We start from the raw sequence: 25,072 nt of genomic DNA, 5'->3' as shown, positions 1-25,072 counted from the left end.
CTGTGGACAACAGTGTGGCAGTTCTGTAATAAATTAAAAATTGAACTATTACAATGATCCAGCCATTCCACTTCTGGGTATACATCCAAAAGAAATGAAAGCAGGATCTTGAAGAGAGATTTGCACACCCATGGTCACAGCAGCATTATTCATAATAGCTAAAACAAGGAAGTAACCCATATGTCCACCAAAGGATGAATAAATAAGCAAAATGTGACACACACACACACACATATACGTGATGAAACATTATTCAGCCTTAAAAAGGAAGAAATGCTACAACATACATGAACTTTGAGGACATTATGCTAAATAAAATAAGCCAATCACAAAAAGACAAGTAGTGTATGATTCCACTTACATGAGGTGCTTACTGTAGTCAAAATCATAGAAACAGAAAGGTAAGAATGTGAGAATGAATATATGTATGTTCATGTATGACTGAAAAATTGTGCTCTACACCAGAAATTGACACAACATTGTAAACTGACTATAACTCAATGAAATAAAATGGAAACAGAAAGCAGGATGTTGGTTGCTAGGAGCTGGGGATGTTGGGGGATGAGGGGGGTGGGTGGAGAAAGGGGAGCTGTTTAATAGGTATAGAGCTTCCATTTTACAAGAAGAAAAGAATTCTAGAGATGGACAGTGGTGATGGCTGCACATCACGAATGTGTTTAATACCACTGAACCGTACACATAAAAACAGTTAGTATTAATTTCATGTCATATATATTTTACTACAAGTTTTATAATAGGAAAAAAAAGGAAGATTTTAACCGGGTGTTCTCTATACCCTTCTCAAGCTAAAATTCTAGAATTACACACAATATCCAAAGATACACCCCAACTTCTCTCACAAAATCAAGAAATAAATTTCAAGTACACTCTTATCCTCCCTTTGCTCCAAGGGCTGTAGTTGAATTTCCATGACCTGGAAGGAAAGAAGGGTCCACCACCCTCTTTATAATAAATCCTATTTCTCAAGGGCAAAAACTTCATCTTATTGATCTTTGTATCTTCAGAACCTAATATAGGCCAAAAAAGCACATGCTAAATGAATAAATCATTAATAGGACCTAGAAGACTTCAGGTTATGATAGTGGCAAGTACATTGCCCCCTCTTCCTACTGAACTACCCAGGAAAGCATTAAACAAAAATGCAAAACTTGCAACAGCTTTAAAAATCAAGAATACTACCCACCTTAAAGAGCCCAGCAGGAATTTTTCCTAACCAAAAACATGAACTCAAAGAACCAAGTAGGAATATACACCCACTGCGTATTTCTACCTCTTTGTCAACCAAAAAGTACACAACCACTTTCCTATTCAGAGGAGCTGCATTCTCAGGTCGACTCCGACCCCAGAACAAGCCCTCTTACAAAAATTTCTGAGGCACCCAGAGCAGAGATCCTCAGACTTCCCTCCATCCCAGGCAAACCGTTCAGGAACCCCAAGGGCCTGTATAGTCCAAGGGAGCCGGGGTTCAGTCTGGCACCCTTATCCTAGCAGAATGTCAACTGGGTCTAACCAATCGCCATTTCCATTGCTTCTCACTGTAATATAACAGTCTTATTGAAAACAGAGCCTGCAAACTGTCGACTGAGATAAACGCGCAGCCTAAAAGTTGAGAGTTGTTTTATTTGGCGGGAGGACTCAAGCCGGGATGACAGCCCCTCAGATGGGTCTGAGGGACTGCTCCGAAGAGGTAGGGAGGAGCTAGGATATACAGGTGCTTCACAACAAAGACCTGGTAGTTGGAACATTAAAGGATTACTTGTTAACTGGAGAAAACCAGGCATCTCAAATTAAAGAATTTAATGCTTTTCTATGTATGGGAGGAAGCAAACATTTGGGCTCACTGAATTCATTCCTTTCACAAGCACCTAGCTACCTAGGGCCAATATCCTGTCCTTTCTTATTGAGTCCCCTCAGGTGCACCATTGTGAGTGGCTGCAGAGGCCAGGCTGCAGGCTTGTCTTCACTGGGGGATGGCGGCAGCTGATGACTTGATGGCTTCAGCATTCTTTGTTTACTGATATGGTTTGCAGTATTTTTTGTTCACAAAATCTTGTCAGCTATTGCTGGCCCACTGCTACCATAAAATTTTTGTGGATCCAGAGTTCTGCAAAGGCAGCCATGCTTCTGCAAGGAAGAATACTCTTTTAAAAAGTGTTAAGTTCAGTCAATAACACGATATTCTTGGGGTCTTAAGATTGCAGTTCCTAGTGATCAGTTTTGTCTGTTCCCCTTTCAGGAGGTCAGGTAAACACGTAATAGATTAGAGGGAGGCCAAGGTAGGTGGCATGTAATACAGACTTTATCTGGCCTTTGTCTCCAGTTCCTAGGAGATAGTCTCCTAAACCCTTGGAATTTCCTGATGGTAGGAGTGTCTTTGTTATTCATAAGGGGTGCATCAGACCTCAAGTGATTGTTTGTGCTAACAAAGTGACTCCTGGTAGACCTCCGAGATGACTCAGAATGGGGCCTGGGCACCAGAAAGACCAGCTGTGTGATTAGAGGCTGAGGTTTTAAAATACATTTTATTAGCCTGACCTCCAAGACGGGGGAGGGGACTGGAGACTGGTGTCAGTGATTCCCTCAACCATGCCTACATAATGAAGCCTCAAGACAAACTCCAAAGTTTGGTTAGAGGTGGCCACTGGGGACCTCTGAATTTGCAGCTGGTGTCTGAAATGAGGGCATTCTTGTAGATAACTATTCTTTAACCTCTAATTTGGCTAACTCCAGATATTCTGGTAAAAAGAGAAGTTAGAAGCAGTGTAAGCAAGAAATTGTGGAAGTAGAGATGGAGAGAACTGGGCAGGTTCAAGAGACAGAAAGTGAAATTGATAGGACTGAGTGATGGATGTTGTCAGATACCATCTAAAAACACAGATTTCTTTTAAAAATCATGAGTTACCAGTCTTACTGAGACAGGAAGAGGGCAGGGCACAGCCATTCAAGGAAGGCCACAGCAATTAACATCAAAATGGTGAAAGATTCAACCCCCAGGAGGCCTTGAGGCTCAGGATGAGGAGAGATTTAACTTCTAGCAGATCTGGAGCTTCATTATACGTCCATTGTAATACATTAACATGGTGAATAACATGCCCGCAGGCACCACAGCGGTCCCAAGGCTGGCCACAAAAGGTCAAAGAGTGGGAAATGGACAACTCCCTGGGAATCCCAGCCCCTTCCCCAGGCTACTTAGACTGGTCCTTCCACTTATTAGCATGTGAAGCCACCAAGCCCACAAAAACCAGCAACACAGCGCCTCGTGGCTGCCCCTCTCTCTCCCTCTTCAGAGATGGCCTGCATTCTGTCCATGGAGTGTGTACCTACTTTTAATCTGAGCACCCAACCCCCACACCTCATGGCCTTTCAGTGTATCTCTCTGATTAAATCTACCTTCACTCAACTGTGGCTTGCACTGGAATCCTTTCCTGTACGAAGCCAAGGACCCACGCTTGGCGGGGCACGTCCCAGGGGCTCAACCGAGACCTGGGACTCGGCCCTCCTCACGCCCCATGTCTGTTCTCCTACATCATTACTATCAAAAAGGAAAATTTCAAAATAGTGATTACAAGGACGTATGGTTTTTTAAATCATAATAACCAAATAATACCTGTATGTACCCCTGCTTACTAAGGGTCTTCGTTTTCATGTGCACTACTTCACACAGTCAGGAAATAAAAGAAATAACTTTAGGGAAGGTAAGCTACAAACCATAACAGAGCTTTGGGGGTTTTTAAGTCATTACATTATAACATCATGTCATCTACCATAGGGTTTGTCACTGTCGCATGATCCCTATGACTCCTGGGGAAATTAGCCCACAAAGAGGTTCTCCTGATGATCTAGGCACGTTTGAACTACAGAATTTCACAGAGACAGTTCTCAAATTAAGACCACAACGATACGGGATAAAGAAAATGCCTTCAACTTGACTTCCTTATAAAGGATGTTAAGATGATCAAAATTCACAGAGTTATCAACAGACCCAAAGTGTGTGTGTCCTAGTCCAGCTACTAAGGCTGCAAAGCCAACACCCCAAACGCAGCAGCATAAAGCAGCCATTTTATTGGCCTCACAGATTCTGCGGGTCAGGAGTTTGAACAGAGCACAGCAGGGAGGGCTTTCCTTTGCTCTCTGATAGCTGAGTATTCAACAAGGAAGCCTCAAAGGCTGAAGGTTGACTCAACAGCAGAATGGACTCATCTGGCAGGATTTCTCGTCATATGACTGGTGACTGATGCTAAGTGGTCAGCTGGGATCTCAGCCGAGCTGGTGGCTGAAACACCTTTACAGGGCTCTTTGCTCGGTCTCTCCATGCCGGCTAACTGGGCTTCCTCACAACATGGCAGCTGGGTGCCAATGTTGCCGATAGATGCAACCGGTGTTCCAGGTTCTTGTCCCGTCCCAGAAAGATTTCAGAGACACGACGTAGTGGTTAAAAAAAGTAAAGTGAGGCTTTATTAAAGGATGGATAGTACACTCTCAGGGGAGAGCGGGCAGGCTCAGGTGAGCAGCTGCCCTGAGTTTCTTTGGCAAGTTAGCTACATAGGGTGTAAAAATGAATGGGCGGAATATTCACTGGGGAGGGAAGGGCTTGGGGTCATAGTCCCTGATTGTCATCCCAACCCCACCTTCCCAAAGAGGGGAGGGATTTTTGTCCTTATTCAGTCTGGATCAGAAGTGTCATGGCATCAGTGCGTGATGGGTACTTCTGATCTGCAAGGCTAATTTTATTGAAATGAGGGCATAATGAGCAAAAGGTTACATTTGGACACTGGAAATTCCTGCTTTTTCTCACCTTTCTTTGTTCTGCTCCAGGCCACTTGTCCCCTCAAAAAGCATGATCCCTTATCAGCCCAAAGGTTCCTGCTTTTCTTTCTCTGCCCAGGGACCCCCGGTGCTTACATGATGTGTGGTTTCCTGCATTTGGCCTGTGCCCCTCCTTGCTGCCCAGTTCCTGCCATTTGGTCTGTGTCCCCCTTTCTCTGCTCACGTCTAGCTCTCTGCCTGCTCTGACACCAAGAGCAAATGTCTCAGCAGAGTAAAGCACAAATGCATGGCTTTTTAATGATCTAGCTTCGGAAGCCACAGAGCATCACTTCCACCACACTCTACTAGTCAAGGCAGTCACAAAGGTTGACCGAGGTGCAAGAAGAGGGGACACAGAGCTTACCGTTAGATGGTAGTCACACCGTAAGAGCACCTGGGGTGGGAGCCATCGTCACTGCCATCTTTGGAAAATGCAGTCTGCAGCTTGTACCTAATTGCCTTTGGTAGAAAGCAGATTTATTTTAAAATAAATAAACTCAGCAATATTTTTGAGGCAGAAAGGATTTAGGAGTTTTTTCTTTAATGACTTGAAAGGCAAAGCAATATAGTTCATTCAGACAAAAATACTTTACTTCTATTAAAATAAAATCAGAGCTAATAGTCCTCAATGGCTTTGAGCATCACCTGGCCAAGCAGGCAGATTGTCACATGTGTTTATACCGCATGGATACGAGCAAAAGGAAAGAGTGGAATGGCGTCTGCCCTAGGAGTTACTTCTGAATAATTAGGGCATGGTGAACTGTAGGGGAAAGGAAATGTTCCCCTTGCAGCTTTATTTCTTTTAATATCTTTATTTCTGTCCTTGAGTAACCCAGTTGTCCCCAGCGTCACCAGCCTGTGAGGTCACAGTGACAACAATGCCCCCATCTTGCTGGTTCCTAGCCGCCATTTTCATGCAGCTGCCTCCATCTCCCCAAAGTCTCACCCATGCTAAGACTCTCCAAAGTTTCTATGCTCAGAAACACGTCTGCTCACACCCCTCTGCTCCAAATGTCCACTGTCAAAGAGCCATCTGAGGGAGGTGTCTGGACCCTGCCACAGCTGCCAGGATCCTCTGCGAAGATACTCTGAAGGCCCCCATCTCTGAGGGCCCCCATCTCACCTGACACTCCGGCGCCGCCCTGAGCCCTCCGGTGGCCAGGCTGCACCTGGGGAGAATGGTCTCCTCCCCGGTGCGGGCACCCGGGCACCCGGGCAGGTGCTGCTGGTTCACCAAGGCTCACAACGTCCTGCATTGAAGTGACCCCTTCTCTTCTGCTGCCTCCCTCCACTGCTGCCCGAAACACCCTGTCCCATCCAAGTCGGACCAGCAGAAACAGACGGCAATGCCAGTGTCCCTGCCCATCCCAAGCCACAGAGCCCTAGGGAGCCTGAGCAGGGCTGGCTCTGCCTGTGCAGAGGTGTGGGGAACAGACCATGAGGGGGAGAAAGGAGCAGAGAGTGAGGGGGCAAGGTATCGACAGTTGCTGAGATACAAGTTGAAGCTTACGCATCTATTCATTGTTCTTTTATTTCAGTTTTTCTGTAGGTTTGAAATAATTTCAAAACAAAGAGTTGAAGGAACAACTTAAACATAAAAGGACTATAGAAGATATAGATAAAATTATTTTAATGATTACATCCTAAATCTGGTTCTGTAGATAAGATTATAGTCATTAAAACGAGAAATGGTGACGGCCCAGGCTAAGGCAGTGGCAGTGAGTGTAGAAGCTGGATTTGAGAGAGAAATGTCCAGCTGGAAACAGGACGATGTGACTTATTGGATATGCGGGGGGAGGGAGGGAGGGTCAAGGGTGACACTGTGATAGTCAGGTTAGGACAGACAATTCAAAAAGAGGACAAGAGATCAATTCCACGTGGACGTGTCAAGCTCAGGTTCCTACAGAACATCCAGGCGGTGATGGTCAGAAGGCACGCTGGACCCTGAGCAAGAGGGCAGTGGAAGCTGGCGCCGGTGCAGGCATCAGGTCACCTGGGAAAAATTAAGGAGGAAACTGAGAAGAGGGGAAAGGAGGACCGGCTGCTCAAGGAGGCAGAGGGGAATCCGTTTCCAAGATGAAGCACCCGGTGTTAATCCCACACTCCATGTTGTCTCCTGGTGTAATTCATTCCTCGGCAAATTCCATTCCTCATTAACATTTCTTCTTTCTTTAGATTGTTTTTTATTATTTCAGTTTTATTATGCTGGTACAAACGCCAAGTACTTCTCCTAATAAACGGCCTTTTTCATCTGCTATATCACCCAAATGAATTCAAGCACTTATAATTAGCAAGGTTTACATAACAGGTATAATTTCTTGATAATAAAGTCAGGCCATTATCGCTGATTTTTCTTAATGGGAGCATTTTGTTTTTGAAATAAACAGCCTGTATTAACCAAAGGGATCTGGATAGCAATAATATTCAACTCTGATCATAACCTGTTTGCTACTCTCTTGAAACTAATCATAATTCTACAACAAATAAAAACATTAGGAGATTAATAAAAGCCATTTTGCCAGACAAGCCTCATTCTTCCTTAGTGCTATATTTGTCACACAAGAGAAAATTACTTTATTACATGGGTAGAAATGCATTTATGCCAAGGCACTTGAAAAATAAGTCTGATGCTCATTTTGAAATTCCATTTCTTGGTAGTCATAAGCCAGGCAGTCATCAAAATCCTTTAAAAAGAAAAAAAGAGCTACCACATGCTTTTAAGGGCTTTGTTCCTAAATGAAAGGACTTGGCAGGTGCAAATATTAACAGTTTAAACTGTTGTTATACGATTTAAGTTACATCTTAAATGAAATTCTGGATGGCCATACCAGACCTAAATAATTAGGCAAAAGAAAGGGGTATCTTAAATTATTTGGTAATTTTATGTAGTCAAGCAGGTAATTCCAAGGAAGAGGGGGAAATGCCACTTCTGCATTTAGAAGACAAACGGGCAAATCACTGGCCTTGTTACCTATGTGTCACTGACTTACCCCCCTCCCCGCCCCTTCAGGACGCCAAGGCCCCTGCGAAGGATCTGCCCCACCCCGATTCCACCCCTTAACAAGTGTCTCCAGAAAGAACTGGATGTGGCAGCGACCGCCCATAGGAATCCACTCTGCTGTTTCATGACAGGAAGCTGCAACTGGGAAGCAGCTGCGCAGCCAGGGAAACCCAGGGCCCACCCCCTTGGCAGTTAGGTGGAGACGCGGGACTTACACTCACCGTGAAGTGGGGGCAGGGGTGATGAGGCTCATAAGAAGACAGGCATCTCTCCTCTATGCTCTGTTTTCCCCTCCTCCACCAGCTCGATGCAAATGACAACTCAGTCCAAGGCGACTGCAGAATCTTCGGGTGGCAGTCTCCTGGGCCCCCGATCACCTCGTGGACAACCATCCACTGACCACTGACGGTACCTGAGCAAAATATAAATTCTCACTGCGTTGGCGCCATTACACATTTTGGGGGTGTGTGTTGCAGCAAGTTAACCTCCCTGCGATACCAGAGATGGCGTGTATGTCCTCACGGACGAGTGAAGTCGGCTATCCAGTCAGCTGCTGTGGACCAGAGCCTTTTTTTTTTCTCTCTCTCTTTTCTGCTCTGTTCCCCCAACATGAGGCATCCGGTGTGATGGCGCTACCGCTGCGTCTGCGGGGCTTCGCCGCCCCCGCCCGCAGTCGGGGCGTCTGCCGGGGTCACTAGCCGCCGCCGCCACTGGGGGCCGCACACGCCCCGAGCCGGCACGGCCGCCCGTGCTGCACCTGCTGCCTCTTCAGCTGGCGCCCTTGAAGCACTGAGACGCCCCCGAGCTCTGGGATGAAGTCGGGGAGAGCGTCTCTCTCGGCTTCGATGCTGGACTCGTTTGGCTTCAAGCAACCGAAAGAGAAAGCGCGATTCACGGTGGCGGAAGCAGTAAGAGCATCCCCTCGCCTCAGTGACCAGGGGTCTGGCTGCGCGGAGCTCCCCCTGGGGCGGCGGCGCCACGGCGCCCTCAAACCTCCCGCCTCTTCCCAGCTTGACTTCGTCATTCTCGTCCGTCAGCCCTGCGTTCTTAGTCCTGCCACCCCTTTCTCAAAAGATAACTGCCACAAGCAGCGTATCTTCACACATCAGCTGGGCGGAGAGGTGGGCGCATCTTCGCGGAAGCCCACCTGCAGACCCCCCTCCGCGGCCTCGGGCAGAACTCCTCACAGACACGGCCACCCTGACTCCGGAGAGCTCTGGAAAGGGAAACTCTGTCGAAAGGAATGAGGTTGCCATTCCTGTCTACCAATCATGATTTTAGCCCCTAGCTCACCCCCTCAAGAAAAACAAGGTTGCGTTGGCCAAAAGGGAGGGCGCGGCTGTTGGGGATGGAGTAGAAGGTGAGGGGTGGCTGCCCCAAATCCAATTAACACCATGCTGCCTCCCACACCCAGGCAGGTTAGCCAGCGGCTTCTCTGTCCTCCACGACCCAGACACGAGTCCACGGGAGACGGGCCAGGTTTAAGGCTACGTGGCAGACGTGTGCCCTCTACAACGCGCACACACACACACACAGACTTGCTGTGACTATGGTTTTGATAGTGGGTCAACCTTTATTAAGCCAGCCTGCCTCCCTCTCTCTCTCTCTCTCTCTCAATATGACAGCTCACCTAGTCGTAAAAAGGCTCCCTCACAGCAGTGCCCCGCCAGTTTGAGAGATGAGCTCACCACACACGGGTGAGGATATCCCACAACACTCATCATGTGGGCTCTAGCCACAGGTCACCAGCCTAGCCGTTCCGCTTTCATCTCCCTGAACAGAGCTGGTCTGACTAGACGTTAAAGCGACAAGCCCATCACTGCTGATAACGTGCACAGCCCGGGTCAGAATGTAATTAGGGGAAAAAGCCTTCTCCAAGGCTTTTGCCATGCGTTGCTGGCATTCAATTCATATTAGCAATAATAATGACAACAGATTGTTTATTCAATGTTAACTCCATTTAAATGTGAGGAAAGTCAGAGACTGCCACTGGGAGCTGACTGCTTGTTATGAATGGTATGTGTTAATAATTCCCAAAGGAAAAGCCTGAGTCATCCGCAACTTCAGAGGGTAACACTTCCCAGGGGAAATGAAATTCACCCTAGCACAGGAAAATGCAGCAGAGTTAAATGCATTTTTTAGGCTCTTAATATTTTCCTTCGATCTATTTAAATGAATTCCCCAAATGACGGACTCTGGTTGGCGAAAAACTCCAGAACAATCTGAGGCTTTCTGATCGCCCACACTTCACACTTACGGCAGTTCACAGGCCTCTGAGATAATAGGCCGCGCAGCTCGGGTCCCGACAGACAGAGTGAATTTATTAAAACACATTATCTGTCGAGGTGGTAACAGATAAGATGTCTTCGGGGCTTCGGTTTAGGCTCCTGATTCCTAACCTACATAAATTTCCTTGGAACCGACTGTAAACTAGTTAAATGGTTGGCTGGTGACAAAAAGATGAGGTAAATAATGCATATGAAGCAGCACCAAAGAGTCGGAGGGATCTGGGTCCGCTCAGTAACCGTGTGGGTGCAGGGGAAATGAACATGCTGGCTGCCTCTTCCGCCCCTTCCTCCCTCCCCCAGGCCTCCTCACCTGGTCCCCAGAAACAGAGCTCTCAAAGCAAAAGGCAGGTGGGAGAACGGAGGAGAAAGCGGTGAAACGACAAGACAGCCCAGTGAGGGCCTCCCTGTCCCCCGCGAGGCAGAGGGCTCCCCCACAAGCTGGAAGGGCTACCGTAACCAGCATGTGTGCTCAGTCTGAGGAAGAGAGTAGCCCAAATGGGTTCCTTTACCTCACACTTCCATCGTCACCGCTTGCACACTAGACCGTGACCACCTGTTTCTGTTCTTCCTCCAGGCCAGGGGTGGGCAACCACTGCAAGGCCAGATCCAGCCCCCTAGCTGTGTTTGTCCCCCTCAAGAATGGTTTTTACATTCTTTAACGGTTATATTTTAAGTGGTTACATAAATACCTATGTACTACCCAATTTTGCCTCTTGGCCCGCAGAATCTAAAGCATTTACTCTGGCCCCTTAGGAAAAGGTTTCCAATCCTTGCTCCAGACGAGACCTCTAGGGGGCAGCACTACTCAGTGCCGCTTTTTCTTTTTTTTTTTTTTCTTTTTTTTTAATCTCTTGGATCCAGTGACGGCTGGTGGTTGGATAGATTTTTGTAAAAAGGTTCTAAGAGAGCATCCTAAATAGAAGGAAGACACTTTTCTCCTTCGTAAATGAAAAAAACTAAGATTTAGAGGTGCTGATTGCTGATCCTAAGTCCAGCTGCTTGTTACTGGCAGAGCAAAACTAGAATCCTCACAGCAACGTACCACTCAGATCTGGTGGTGCCAGCATAAAGCCACATTTTGAAGTCTCTCCTTCTGTCATACTAATTACCCTCTGTGCATCCGTAAGACACAAAGGCGCAGCTCTTAGAGTTTACCTCAATGAAGGCAGACAAATGCATTTAGTAGGAAGTTCAAAAATAATCTTATTCCTAAAGAGAGGTGCAGTTTGAGACTCAATCCCTGGTAAGTGACAAACCTGACATTGTCCTAGACATGCAATCTATGTTTACATGGGCCTCTTGGGGAGGCGCTGAAAAACACATTTACCATGGGGTTCAAAACTGATTTGTGATGCACTTAATGGTAAACTGAGAGAGGAAAAATATATTGAGAAAATAAAAATAAATGTCTTTCATTACGTGGGCTTAAAATTACATCAACAAGAAAATAATTTACTTGGCAGATTTCATGCCCATTTGGAACCTCTCAAGTGATGAGAGGTTCCAAATCTTTCCTGGGGAGGCTATTCCCAAAACTAATGCTTCTCGGTGTCATTCAGGTTTTCTAAGGCAATATCTCCAGATCTGATGGGTTTATTCACCACTCAACACAGACGCTGAATTGAAACCTTTCTAATAATACCCAAACTGTATTATAATTTTTTGCTACGCTCTCAAAAGCTTGGGGATATAAAACCTTGATATGTATATTATAACAAATAGTGATGCTTTCTTTGGAATTTGGGAGGAAAGAGCCAATGCATTGGGTATAATTAGGCACTTTGACCTGCCATCTGGACAGTTCTAATCAGCCTAATGCTACTGCACAGGTGAATTGTGACTGTACGTTTTCTAGAGTGTTAGCGAGAAACCTTTCATTCCTCTCTCTCGAGTGCCCCTTTGAAAGTCTTGCTGCTCTAGTCAGTTCAAAGCTATTCATTTTTACTTGTGTTCATTACTTTAGTCCTCAAGAGTAATGTTCAATGTTTAGCGACAATAAATTTTATTTCCCACGTGTCAGTCTGGTTACAAAACTGATACAAATCCCTCTAAATCTCTTGTGCCGCCTGGTACACATTCATTATTTGCTTCATCTGTTCGTCACCAGCCAACCATTTAACTAGTTTACAGTCGGTTCCAAAGCAGTTTACGTAGATGAGGAATCAGGGGGAGTCCGAAGCCCTGCAGGCATCTCACCTGCCCCTTCCACTGTGGACTGGGCTCCTCCTGCATCAGATCAGCCCTCACACGCCCTCTTGAGAACTGTGATGTTGGCTTTATTCAACCTCTGAATTCAGAACACACTCTAATCATAATCAGTCAACCAACAATTATTGGTTCCTACCTATGTAATGCTCTCCCAGGGAGCTGCTTTTATAAATAAATAAAAATAAATGACAACAGATGGCCAAAAGGCAATATTGAACAAGTGATTTTTCAGAGTTGATTTAAACTTGGCCAAGGATCCCAGGAAGTGTGAGTGTCATACGTCAAGGGTAGAGGGAACAAAGTGATTCTCAACTAAAATATTTTTCTCAGTGTTAGTTTACAAAAGGATAGACCAAGACAACCTACAGTAAAGTATATTTTTACTGTTAAAGCCGTTTTGGACACTTTGTAAAATATTACTCCTATGAACAGAAAGTCAAAATGGAGTCGGTATTGCCAAAAGTTCTAACATGGAGCCAGAAGGCCACTGAGGAAGTGCGACTTATGCATGTCTCAGCCCAGATGACCTTTAGACAACTTATCATCTTAACGCTGGCATCCAGAACATCTGCCCAGGGTTCCAGAAACTCAAGATACTTATCGGACCCTTACCCTAAAATAGCTCGTGACAGCCATCCCTTAAGGGCAAATGTTTCCTCTCTTGTGTGAGAGGAGAGACTCGCAGTTTTTGCCTCTGTAAGCTCCTACTCTTTCTTTTCCCCAGATTACTCTCAGTTTTACACGAATCTATGTCTCCAGAATTGCAATTCTTAAGCCCCCAAAGAAAACGCTTTTCTTATTTGCAGCCTTCTGCATTTTGTTTGTTTGTTTTGTGTGTGTGTGTTTCTTGTGGTGGTGGCTGACACTCCAATACAACAAAGACGCTTGTCCGTTTAGGCTGTAGTAAAAAGGGACAATGCCATTTTCTCTAAGGTTAAATCAACCAGCAAATATTTATTGAGTGCCACTATTCACTCTGTCTTGTGTTGAGAGCTACAGAGAATGTCATAATGGCCCCAAAGAAGTGGTGGCTGTAGACCCCTCAATATGAAGATGTCAAGGAGAAGCCCCCGTCCAGAAGGATGGAAAGCATGGAGGGAAAGAGGGGCTTATCCACACACCTCTTCTCTCTGTCCTTTTATCTACATCTCTCCCACCCGTCACCTGGGTTGTGAAGCTCAGACTTAATCCATTAGGACAGGGTGCCCGTTAAAGCTTTTAGAGCAGGGATAGAATACGGCCATAGAAACTAGAGCAACCAACTCTTCCTGCAAACGGGGCTTTGGACGCTATTTACAAAGCTCTGTCCAAGTTTTCTAAGGTTCTAATGGAGTAATTCACATACACACATAGCAACAACAACAACAGAATCCTTGTCTTCAGGTGAGACTGTATCTGTGCCGTGTTCAATGGGCTCGTGCTTTATTTACGCCTGTTTTTAAGTTACATTATCAAGGAAAAGACATCTGAGAAGCAACAAATTTATAACTGCGTCCTTGTAGAAACTTGGTGATGAGAGATTGAGTCAGGATGAAAAGATCTAAGGCTGCCCAGGGCAAAGCAATACAGCCAAAACCTTCACCAAGTGCAAATCAAACTTCGCCCAGACCGAAGCACGGCGCTAGGTAGATAAAACCCGCAAAAACCATGCCGAGTTTCCTCACTGGGACAATTAGGATGTTCTGGAATCTTATTACATCTGACCATCTGATCATTATTTAGTATGCAATTTTTTTAACCCACCACTATTTTACCATGTCCTCAGGTTAAAAAAAATGGTGGGTCATACTTTTCCCAATGGATTAGTAATTAATTTGATCCTAGCTAATTTTCCACACCTATTTTCACACTGGAAGCTTCTTTCAAATTTGTTTTAATCTTTTGGACCGTTCTAAATGAATCCCAGACCAACCTTCATTAATAAACACACTACACTTCTCTCACATGGTTTCCCAGCCTCTTTATCTAAGGGATGCTCAAGGCCAGTGCCGGAGATGTGTGCAAACTTTCCTCAGCTTCTCTGCTTTGATGGTGACTAGAAGCAGGCAGACTCCCTTGGCTAGTCTGCATGTTAAAGGTACTTTCGGCAGGCGTCTGGTTGAAGATGTAAATGCTCCTCTCTTGTGTGAGCAAGGGCAAACTCTCTTCGGAGACATGAATTGACAATAAGAAGCATACTCAACAAGCTTCAATAACCCTTTATACTCCTTTTTTTGAAGCCACAAAACCTGTATTAGAGAAAGTCTGGATTTAACGTTTTCTACTGTGTCACTCTGCCCTGCTTGTCAATAGCATAACACCGTTTAATGTGTCACTGCTTCCTAATTCTAGCAAACAGAGGCAGAAAACTCCAAGTCTGGCTTTTTAATCATTTTTTAAATCCTTTTCAATTTCTGATATCACCTGCGTATCACTCACTTATTTTCTATACAGAACAGAAGTGCTTGAATTTTGCATAAAACCTTTTTTAAAAGGCATTTTTCAGATAAACCACTTTGTGTTATTAAGCACTGTAAAATTACTATTGCACATCACTTTTATTATGTAACTCATTTTAAATGGGCCAGAATATTTTCATCATGCAAAAAAAGCCATAGTTTATGGCTTAAAATTGAAAATATATCTGCACATTTTTCCGTAAAATATGCATGCATGATTCTCAGCTCCATTTAACTAATGTGTTTTGGAAATATGTTACAATACTAAATGCAACAAATCTCAGTAAAGGAAAAAAATAACGTAAAAAGAATGATTAATAGCAATACATATATTATTTTTTCATTTTACAGAAGTCCCTATATTGAAATATGAATCATTTTACATAGATAACCTCTGTATTTCCATGCCATTTATCTAAACTGTAGTATATTACAACTCTGGGTGCAGAATTACAAATTATATCAAAGAAACAGTCAAAACAACATAAATTACCCATAATGCATTTGCAAAGAAAAACTGCAACTGTTAAAGAATTAAAGAGTAATCCAAAAAAAAAATCAGATAATGCCCATAGCATGGATATATGTAAGTTCAGGATGTAACATATTTGCAATCATATTATTGAAAATTAGTTTTTAATTGAACTAATGATGTGAAAGCTGTGAGATTATCTGGATCGCTGATCTTCATAACCAGCTCCCGGTGAGCACCTAAAACACGTGGTCCTGTGTGTAAGACACGTTTCCTTGGTGCTATTGCTTTACTCAGATATAACTTCACAGTAAAACTAAGCCTGTCTTTAAAATGCATGTTAAAAATTTTGGATGGGAGCACATTTCTGTAAGGCAAAACTGGTTTGTGGTTTCTGCTGGAAGAAAGAGAATTACAGTGCACAGTATAGGAAGTCTAATTTTATGGTTTGCATGGCTGGGTAGTAGCTAGAGTTTTCAGCTCAATCACACATGTCATGAATAACAATACATCGAATTTACATAGCGATTTCCTCGGTGGAATTGGAAGGACTGCATAATCTCATTCAGACTCATAACATCTCTCCCAGGAGCCACCAAGTGGGAAATGTCCCCATTTTAAACAATGGAAAAGGGGAGGCATATAGAGATTGAACCACATCTTGCACCAAATAGATTAGAAAGTACTTCCCTAATGAGGGCAGAGCTTCCAACAATCCCCTTAGAGGGAGTCCAAGTGTGCAGACCCTGCTGACCGCGTGCACAGTGGGCAGCTCAGGCCGCCACTGCAAGACACACAAGCCCTGGGAGGGGAAGAACCTGACGTCCACATTTCCTGCACCTTCCCAGCCCATGACCAGCCGCCATCACCACCCAAGCTGGTGCTCATGCCACATGACTCTGCCCCAGGACTGTACCCTCCAGGGCCAAGCACCCACCCCTTGGCTTGCCCCTCATGGCTCTGGTCTCCCTAGACTTTGGCTTCTATGAGCTAGATCTCCCCTGCTCACGCCTGTGGATTAGCTCATCTAACCAAGAGACTGTCCCCCTCACTTCGATATCTGGGTCTCAGTTCTCCTTCCTGGCTTCTCCTTCAGCGTAGGGGCCTCTGGTCATCTTTCAGCCCCACCTGAGGCGTGACCTCCCACACATCACTCCACACGACAGACCCTAACCAGCCTACTGGCAGCCCGCATCCCCGTGGCCCCGGCACGGCTCCTGTGGCTGTGGGCTCTAGTAGTGTACTCCATGTGCCTCTGATGGCCTGAACATGGGGCTGAGGGGCACAGAGCCACAGACCACGTCCCCAGGCAGCCTTGCCATTCTGTGGCCACAGGCGTACCTCCCAGTGACCAGCCAGCAATGCTACAAAGGCCTGGTGCTCTTCACCACAGACACAGGGGGAAGCAAAGGTGATTAGCAGCTAGACCAACAACTCCAAGATGTATGCTCTGCAAGCAATGGAATGGAGCGGAATATACTCATCCTAGGAAAGGGGGCATTGCATAACGGTGGTCCTCTTGCTCCAACAGTACCATGCCTGTATTGCTCCTGTAATCATCCACGTTACCACCAAAACAAAACAAAACAAAAAACTAGCAGCATGAGGGGCTCTTCTGCTGACGAACAGACCAGTTTCCTGAGACATCCTTCAGCTGTGTCAGTGGGCAGCTTGTAAACAAGACCACTTCAGGGCAGGCAAGAGACTGCTTCTCAGGAAGGGAGCGAAGCCACTCTGACTGCCTGACTTGGCCTTTTCTCTGGTGCTGACCCTCCCTGGGGATCCTTTCCTGACTGGGCACCCCCGTGTTTCCACAGCCCCTCACCAGCATGCCGGCCACTTAACTCTGCTTGTCAGTGCCAGTGACCAGTGAGCCCAGCCTGGGCTGGCCTGCCCGGTTCCCCATTCACGGGAACACACCCAAGTGCCCTCCTCAGCCGCCTCTCCCAACTGAGCGCCTGGCTTGAGTGATTTCAATCCTAACTATTCATTTACACTCTCACTCCAAACCTCTCCCAACCAAGAACACAAAAATCAGAAAACTGTATGAACTTCGTGATTTTTTTTTTCACCAAACATCCATTCCCTTGTTTCTAACATAATTTTGTGTTGTTTTTGTTCAGCATGGAAGTGCACTTCGCTGAAATACTCTCCTTCGCAGACCCCCCTGCAGCTAGGGTGGCCCTGAGACCCAGCGCTGAACTACGGATGCAAAAGGAAGTCCTCGGAGAAAGCATCCTTTCCCTAACGAAAAGGCAGGCTGAGGCAAGCAGCTTGAGCCTTTCTTCTGGTATGAGATGTGCATACGGAGCTAGAGGTGGAAAAAGCCAATTTGCAATCATTAGGCAACAAACCCGAAGACCAAGCCCTGCTCAGGATGACAGAGGGAGGACAGAAGACGCCGAGGCTCTGACGCGCGTGGGGACGCTTCCCCAGCCGTGGGCCGCCCCGCTCCGGGCTTCTTCCTTATTGGAAATCAATCAGTAAAACCCCTCTTTGGTTAAGGGACTGTGGTCAGATTTTTCCAGTCTTCTGTCACTTTTAATCAGACGCATGCCTCCTGACACTTGCTTTCTTTTGTTCCCGCGGAATGTCGGCCAGACTGGACTATTATTTTCGCATCTTAATGGTCAAAGCTGAGGGTCGCACTTTCACACTTCTTGGCTTCTCATGTTTAGCTGGAAACACGTTCCAATATTTGACCCGCAAGGCTTAAGCCCCTTCGCCTTCCACATAATAATGACGAGATAAAATAATACTTAAGCGTGACTACGTCAGTTGTACACCTCGGCTTAAACCAAGGGAACATGAAGTAATGAAAAGGGCAAATCGCTTCATCTCAGAAGATCGAGGCGTGCGTCCTCTCACCACGACTCACTAGCTGTGCGGCCAGGAGCCAGCCGCCTCACCCTGTCCGAGCTTCGGTTTCTTCACCTATGAACTAGAGACAGCAATCATGTCTACTCTCAGGGCTGCCGTTAGCATCCAGCGAAAAAGCACGCATACGAACAGTAATAACAAATTTTACTGGCCATAATAACCATCTGAGAGTCTTGTCTTCGTATGAATAAAAATGCATTTTTACCTAATTTCTTTCCTGAATGCATTTTCTATCATTTTGGTGATAGCTTCTTAACCATTTCCAGATGAGAGATAAAGTAAAGGCGCCAGAAGCTGCATTTCTTGTGGATGCTCAGTTCTAACTGGACTCCTAAGAAGGAGTCATCCAGCCATGGGTCGGATGCACAGATAACATAGTGCCTCTGGGACGCACCGATCACAGCAGCCGGGACTGGTGAAGCACAGAAGAGCGGATACCCTCCCCCAGGTATGACGTGAACACCAAGCACTCAAAACCAACCAAAGCCAGAAAACTGGGCATTTTCGAGTGAGGACATTTTGAATATTCATTAAGGGGACTTCCTTCCACTTCGTATACTATGAGTTCCTCTCTTCTTCACTGCGCCTTAAATAGAGATTAGCCTCTAGGTTATATGAGTGTGTGCCTTATTTCTATTTTTTCAGAAAGCACAGAAAAGTAAAAAGTATTTGTAAAATTTGTCATCTCCCCTTTCCTCCTTTCGTTTTTCTACTTATTTATAATTGGCCATAAACATCCAAGGACTAAGAAGATTTGGGAAGAATTTGGTACATGCCTTGCAAACTTACAAAAGAAATACCTAAAGCCAAGGACTTAGGGACTCCTGAGGACACTGAAAATCAGTGCATGTGTCTAAGCGTCTTCCACAGTGACAACAGCTCTCCTCAAGTTGTCATTGTCATTTCCATAACGCTTAGATCCTGCGATTTCCAGCGCGTGTGCTGTGTGCGGTATGCTGCACCACGCTGATGAGAGCTGCAAACGCCTCCTTGTAGAGTTTCGGCTTCCGTCCCTCCTGTCAAGGTTGGTAAGTGTCACTGTCTTCATTTCTGCCCGCATTTCATGTGGATCTGGACGTTAACTTCTGTACCGATTTCTATGAATACTCATTGCAACCTTGTTGATCATCAAGCCTGACAAGGTTAAACTTGAGAACGTGAACGTCAGCTGAAAGCAGACCGGGGGCGGGCGCTCAGGGAAGGGCCTGGATGTTCCCGAGCCGGCGAGAGAAAGGCGCTAGGGGCCCTCTCTGCATCCCTGATGCCTGAATCCAGCCCACTCGCCTCGTCCCCAGCTCTCCGCCTAGGACACCCAGCTCTCAGCCCAACCTCATCACATCCGTTGGTTCTCAACACTGAGCCGTGGCGCCGTGTGAAGGAAAGCACGTCATACGGAGATGGACAGACAGGATATTTACCAACTTGTGCAACCACCTACCTTTACCAAAATGCCATTTCCTCAGCTAGACAATGCGAAGATTAGCAACACATACAGCCATCTTTTCAAGTTTCTGGGCTAGAGGATGGAGGAGGTTAAATGGTATGACCCCTCCCCAAAGCAGCTTTTTATCAAGAGTTTTAAAAGTATCTGGATCATGTGACCAAGTGATTTCACTCTGGGGAGTCTGTCCTGAAGGAGTAATTTGAGATGCATCTTCCCGAGTGTGTGTTCGCCCGTGTCCTTCTCCCCAAACCCCCTCTTCAAAACACGGATCCTGCAGTTTTTCTCCTGTCTTCCAGCCCCAACTCTCTTTTTTTCCCTATTACCAAAGTCCACTTCCCTCCCTTGGGGGCAAGGTTTCCCATCTAAGGAGAAGACAAAATGCAGAGCTCTCTTTGGAGGTCAGGAAAAGGGTGGACACCTACCTCCTCGTGCAACCAAAAAAGAGAATAATCTTTTTTATTGGAGAGAATCTGATCACAAGATATTTAATGCTCTGAGCATAAAGACATCTTGCTTGCTTACCCCCTTCTTTCTTTCACGCAACAGATACTTATTAAACACCTACTAGGTGCCAGGTGCTGTTCTGCTTAGTGGGGGAGGTAGGCAATTAGCAAAAGAGGGGAATGAGCAGATCAGATTACAATGCTGAGGGATCGCCCTGGCTGCAGTGCATAAAGCAGACTGCAGGGGGCGAAGTGGAGCTCGGTTACAGGCTGGAGGAGCATGGTCTGGGAGGCAGGGGTGCTGGCGGACCAGGCTGGATGCAGGAGAAATGGAGAAAGTGCCTGCGTTCAGAATGTATTTTAAATGCAGCCCTGACAGGATGTGCTGATGCACTGGATGAGAGGGTGTGAAGGAAAAGCGATGACAAATGCCAAAGTATTTTTCCTAAGCAGGAAATAAGGGTGTCATTTACCAAGACAGGGAACGCTGGAGAAGGAGCATGTCTGGGGAGAGACCGAGTTTTCCTTTGGCCATCATAAGTTTAAGACGACTGTTTAATACCCAAGTGTGGTTGTCAAGTGGGCAGCTGGGAAAGTAAATCTGGAAGTCGAGGGAAAGGTCAGAGCTGGAAATAAAAACTTTAGCATCATCAGGGTATAGACGATATTTTTAAAGATACAACTGGACAGAATCACTTAAAGGGGAAAGGGGAGAAAGGGGGAAAGATCAAGAGCTGAGCCCCGCAGAATTCCAAAATTTAGAGATTCAAGAAAGAGGAAGAGCAAGAAAAGGAGGCTAAGCAGGAATAGGCAGTGAGAAGGAAAGAACCTGAGGGACGAGGTGTCTGGAGGCCCAGGGAGTGAGCACCCTGCTGTTCCTCACTGGAGGGGAGTCTGTCTCAATGCGTGAAGCAGGGACTTCCCACTCTCACAGGCTCTCTCAGAGAGTCATCTAACTGATGATGATATGACATGAGTCTGACATGCACTGGCTCAAATTTCCCTACCAGACAGAGTCAATGTGTACACGTCACTGCTTACCTATGACCTGTCCCTCTGGGCTTGAAGCAAGCCACAGTCCTCCATGCAGCTGGCTGGATGGGTGTCTTCTCTGCCCAATAATTACCATCTTCATCATCATCAGAGCCTAGTTTGACCCCACACTTATTAATCCTCATGATCACTCTAAGAGTTAAATATGATTACTATCCCCATTTAATAGATGGGAAGCCTGAGGCACAGAAAGGGAAAGTAACTTGCCCAGGATCACACAGCAAATGAGCTAGTAAGTAGCAAAACTGGGATTCTAACTGTGATGGTTGGCTCTGATATTCCCCAGGTGGGCTCCGTGATCTGGAGATGGCAGGGGAGGGGACCTAGAAGACAAGTTTTTAGAAATTCATTTTGGTGTATGTTTCAAGCCACACTCCTGAGCTTTTAGGGTAATAAAGCTGTCTGGCTCTTCCAGGCTGACTCCTGTGTCTACTTCTCAACTGGTCCAGAGTTTGAGATGGAAAGGGTTGTAAATTACTTGCTCCCTCAGAAAGCCCAGCACTAACTTTGCCCAGTTTTACTGGGGTAGGACAAAGGATTAAAAACCGGATAACCCCTTCTTTCCAATTTACTCCACATTGCGGACACTTAGTGAGGGAGCATTCCCGCTTCCCTGGCCCAAGGACTAGCCTTTCTACCTCAACACCTGGACCATCACTATAGCAACCTCTCTGCCAGTTTTCATGGTCCCCCTGCAGCCTTACCCACCGCTCAGATTTCTCATACAATCCCAGGTTTCCTCCGGTAATGGCTGAGGCTGCAGGCAGGCAGGAGTCCCTTGCCGACGGCTTAGCCCAGGGTCACTGAGGGGCCAGACACCTGGTCGTACATCTTCCCTGCGGTTCAAGCTCTTCCCCGGGAGCACACGACAGCCCACCTGGATCTCACACCTCCCTCTCCTACAACCTCATACTCGAAAGCCAAAGTTTTCAGCACTTACTCACTGAGTACCCATTATGCATCTGGAACTCAGCACCGAGTTAGAAACAAACGTGGCTTCTCCGTGGCCGCCCTCACTTTGGAATTCACCCGGTCTGTGTGAAACACCTGTAGGCTATATAAATCTACATTTTCCTCTTCTGAGTCCCAGATGAGCTGAGGGCCACCAGGACCAGGCCTGAAAGGGTAGCTTGATGTTCAAGAATAGAAAGGCCCTGGCAATTCTCCAGCAGACGACGGCTTAGCTTAGGGACTCTACCTGAGCTCCTCGGGTAGCTCTCCATGGGGGCCACAGATCTTTTGATACCGTTTGCAGATTTTGGTGTGCATACGCGCCTGTGCGTTCGTCTCCGGAAAGGGTCTGTAACCTCCTTAGAATCTCCAGACCTCCATGAACCAGAAAAGGTTAGGAAACCCTTGCTTTAGAGCAATTTCTAACGAGCAGACTCCTCAGGTAGAATCTGGAAGCAGCTGCATCGCATTCTGAGTCCTGGGGCTCTGGTCACATCACTGGGCGACGTCAAGTCAACTGGGTGCCAAGGGCACTAAGGGAACCAAACCTACGGGTCTCCCCGCATCTGGCCTCCTGCACAGCGGCTGCTGAAGGCGTTTCCTTCAGGCCTGCCTTCTCTCCCTCCGAGCTCCTCTTCCTACCCTTCCATGTAGCGGAAGAAAAAGGCGAGCAAGAGAGCCACACACTGAGAATGTAAAAACCTGTGATTAGAATCTCTCCAATCAAAAAGAAGTAAGTTTTCCTTTTGCTTTTTAACTTAGCAAATTAAAAATTCAAAACATTATTATCGCTTTGTTATAACTTGACCTGTAGCACACTATCAGCAAAGAGGCAATGAAACACTCTCAGTCTCAATTTGGAGAGTCTTTTTTCAAATATCCTGGAAAGCTCTGGGACCATATAAAAATTGATGATGTAATGATAAATTCATCATAGCTATAACTAGCCATTCTTTTGCTAAAATAAGGTGCTTATGTTCACGTCTTGATAAATTAAAAAAATAACTCCCCCATCTTTCTCAATTTCCATCTGTAGTTTCTCCTCCTTCTCTGAATTTAAATACCCACCTTGCTATACTTCAGTTGCTTTCTTAAATTGTATTTTAAAAATTGGCAAATACACACGTCTTCAAAGGGGAGAAAGATAGGCTACAATTTGCCCAGAATTTCCCATGCGAAGGCACAGCCTGGGGTGTCCTTTTTACGCTTACAGAAGTGAAATATCAGCTTTTGAAGTGAAAGCTTCTAGAAGGGTAACTCGAAACTTACACACAACGGGGGAGACGCTGGAACCCACAGCCGGTACGAACTGCCTGTATCTCAGACCGTTCCCAACGCTACTTCCTAGCAGGACCTGTATCTCCCGTAGCAATCATTTTGCCAACCTTTCTTTTAAGGCTTTGGTTTTATAGAGTTGATTTAGAGTAAACCTGCGACAGGATGACAGAGGACACGGTGTCCTTTCCCGCTGAGGGCTGACGTAAGGGAGCCCAGGATGTGGAGGCGGGGGCACGGGGGCTACACACTGGCAGCAAGGCTCCCCTGCTCCCCTGCCGGCCTCCCGGGCTCTGAAAGGGAAGGCACACAAGAACGCGGCAAAGAATGTGTGTGTGTTCGTGTACAACTGAAAAATGGTGCGCTACACTGGAAATTGACACATTGTAAACGGACTATAATGCAATTTAAAAAATGTTAAAAAGAAAAAAAAAAGAAAGCACGACTAAGGACAGGACGGTGAGAGAGCTCAATTGCTCTACGTTTTGTTTTTTTGTTTTTTTTAATGAAAGGAATGCTGAGTTGCAGGAGCAAGGAGGGGACTGCAGACCAGAGAGGCAAAGAGAGTAGAGAAGAAGGGAGGGGGCACAGGCAGTCCGCACAAGGCCAGGCAGCTGCACTTTTCAAAACAGCAGCAACGAATATTCAACTTCAAGTCACCTGCTATAGGTATTTTGTTCAATGCAACTCCCATTTCTACCATGAAATCTTAATGAAATCCCCTGCTTTTCTGAGTGGTGTTGGAGGCAAATGAAGGAGGAGACTTGAAGTTCTGCAGTTTGACTGACTCGGGCATAGACAAGGGCACAGACACAGGAGTCAAGGTGAGAGTGAATGTGAACATCCTGAGAAGTGGGAACTAGACCAGGAAACGACTAAGGGGACCACGTCCTCCCCGGGAATGCTCAGAGAGGTCAGGGGATGCTGCGTCACTGCGGCTTTGTCAGACACACAGAGCCACTGCGTGGGAATTACCAGAGGGATCACAGCGCAGACGAGCATGGGAGCTGCTGAGGAATCCTGTGGGAGCTGCTGCCTCCTTGTTGGCTGTGCGCCTGAAGTCTCTGTAGAGCCTCAGGACCAGAGGTTGGGAAGAAAAGCTGAGCATGAAAAGGGGAGAGCAAGGGCAAACTGGAGCCTCCTCTCCTGCCACCTCCAACTTCAGCCACACGGGTGACCCGCAGAAGGAGCTGGCGCTCTCACCATGGAGCCTGGGGTTCTGAGAAGCCAAGGAAGGTGACCCAGCAGACGCTGGGGGAGCCCTGGGCGTGGCTGCTGCCTGGCGCCAACAGGATGTGCCAGTGGGTCAGCGACAACACGCCTGAACTCTGAGAGTAACCGGTACCCCGTGCCACGCTAGTCAATAAACAGTGACTCACCATGGGTGGTGGTGGAAGGAACCACCCCCTCCCACACAGGACCCGGGGGCCCTAGTGACACAGGAAACAGCATCACATGCTGGTCACTGCCTGAGGGCATACGCCGCACCCTCGAGGGCTTTATCTCAGCCCTGCAAGGTGTTGCTACCCAGCTGCCATGAAAACTAAATCTGCAAAAGGCTGCTCCAGCATTCTGACAAGCCAGAGGCCTCGGGTGATGAGGAACACAGTGGGATCAGTGAATCCCATCCGCACAAGCCCGCTGCTGCACTGCAACGGCTGCTAAATGAGCTCCTTGGTCAGGAGCAGTGCTGTGGGACCACCTTGATGCGAATTGTATCATGTAAGTCCACAGATGGTGGTTTTGGCTAAAGCGCTGAGGGCAAGGAAGGCAAATCCATATCAAGAGTGTC

At 46.5% G+C, this 25,072-nt stretch overlaps 2 long non-coding RNA genes across 3 annotated transcripts in view; one reads left to right on the top strand and one right to left on the bottom strand.

Moving 5' to 3' along the window:
• LOC107034931 (uncharacterized) overlaps nucleotides 1-18,323 on the top strand; it is a 180,380-nt gene extending 162,057 nt beyond the window's left edge. The window contains exon 5 of the long non-coding RNA XR_012078298.1: nucleotides 17,358-18,323. This is a non-coding gene — a long non-coding RNA (uncharacterized lncRNA). The remainder of the gene's footprint in view (nucleotides 1-17,357) is intronic.
• The window catches only part of LOC140700095 (uncharacterized), a 33,573-nt gene continuing 14,871 nt past the window's right edge, over nucleotides 6,371-25,072 (bottom strand). Inside the window, exons 1-3 of one of the 2 annotated variants that reach the window (XR_012078301.1) lie at nucleotides 8,327-8,445; nucleotides 8,050-8,240; nucleotides 6,371-6,820 (exon numbers count right to left, since the gene is read on the bottom strand). This is a non-coding gene — a long non-coding RNA (uncharacterized lncRNA). Of the gene's footprint in view, nucleotides 6,821-8,049; nucleotides 8,241-8,326; nucleotides 8,446-25,072 lie in introns of those variants that run through there. The other variant, XR_012078300.1, reaches the window with a different exon arrangement.

This window comes from Vicugna pacos, chromosome 12, assembly GCF_048564905.1.
Source record: "Vicugna pacos chromosome 12, VicPac4, whole genome shotgun sequence".
Lineage (NCBI taxonomy): Eukaryota > Metazoa > Chordata > Mammalia > Artiodactyla > Camelidae > Vicugna > Vicugna pacos.
This window is presented reverse-complemented; position numbering and strand designations above follow the sequence as displayed.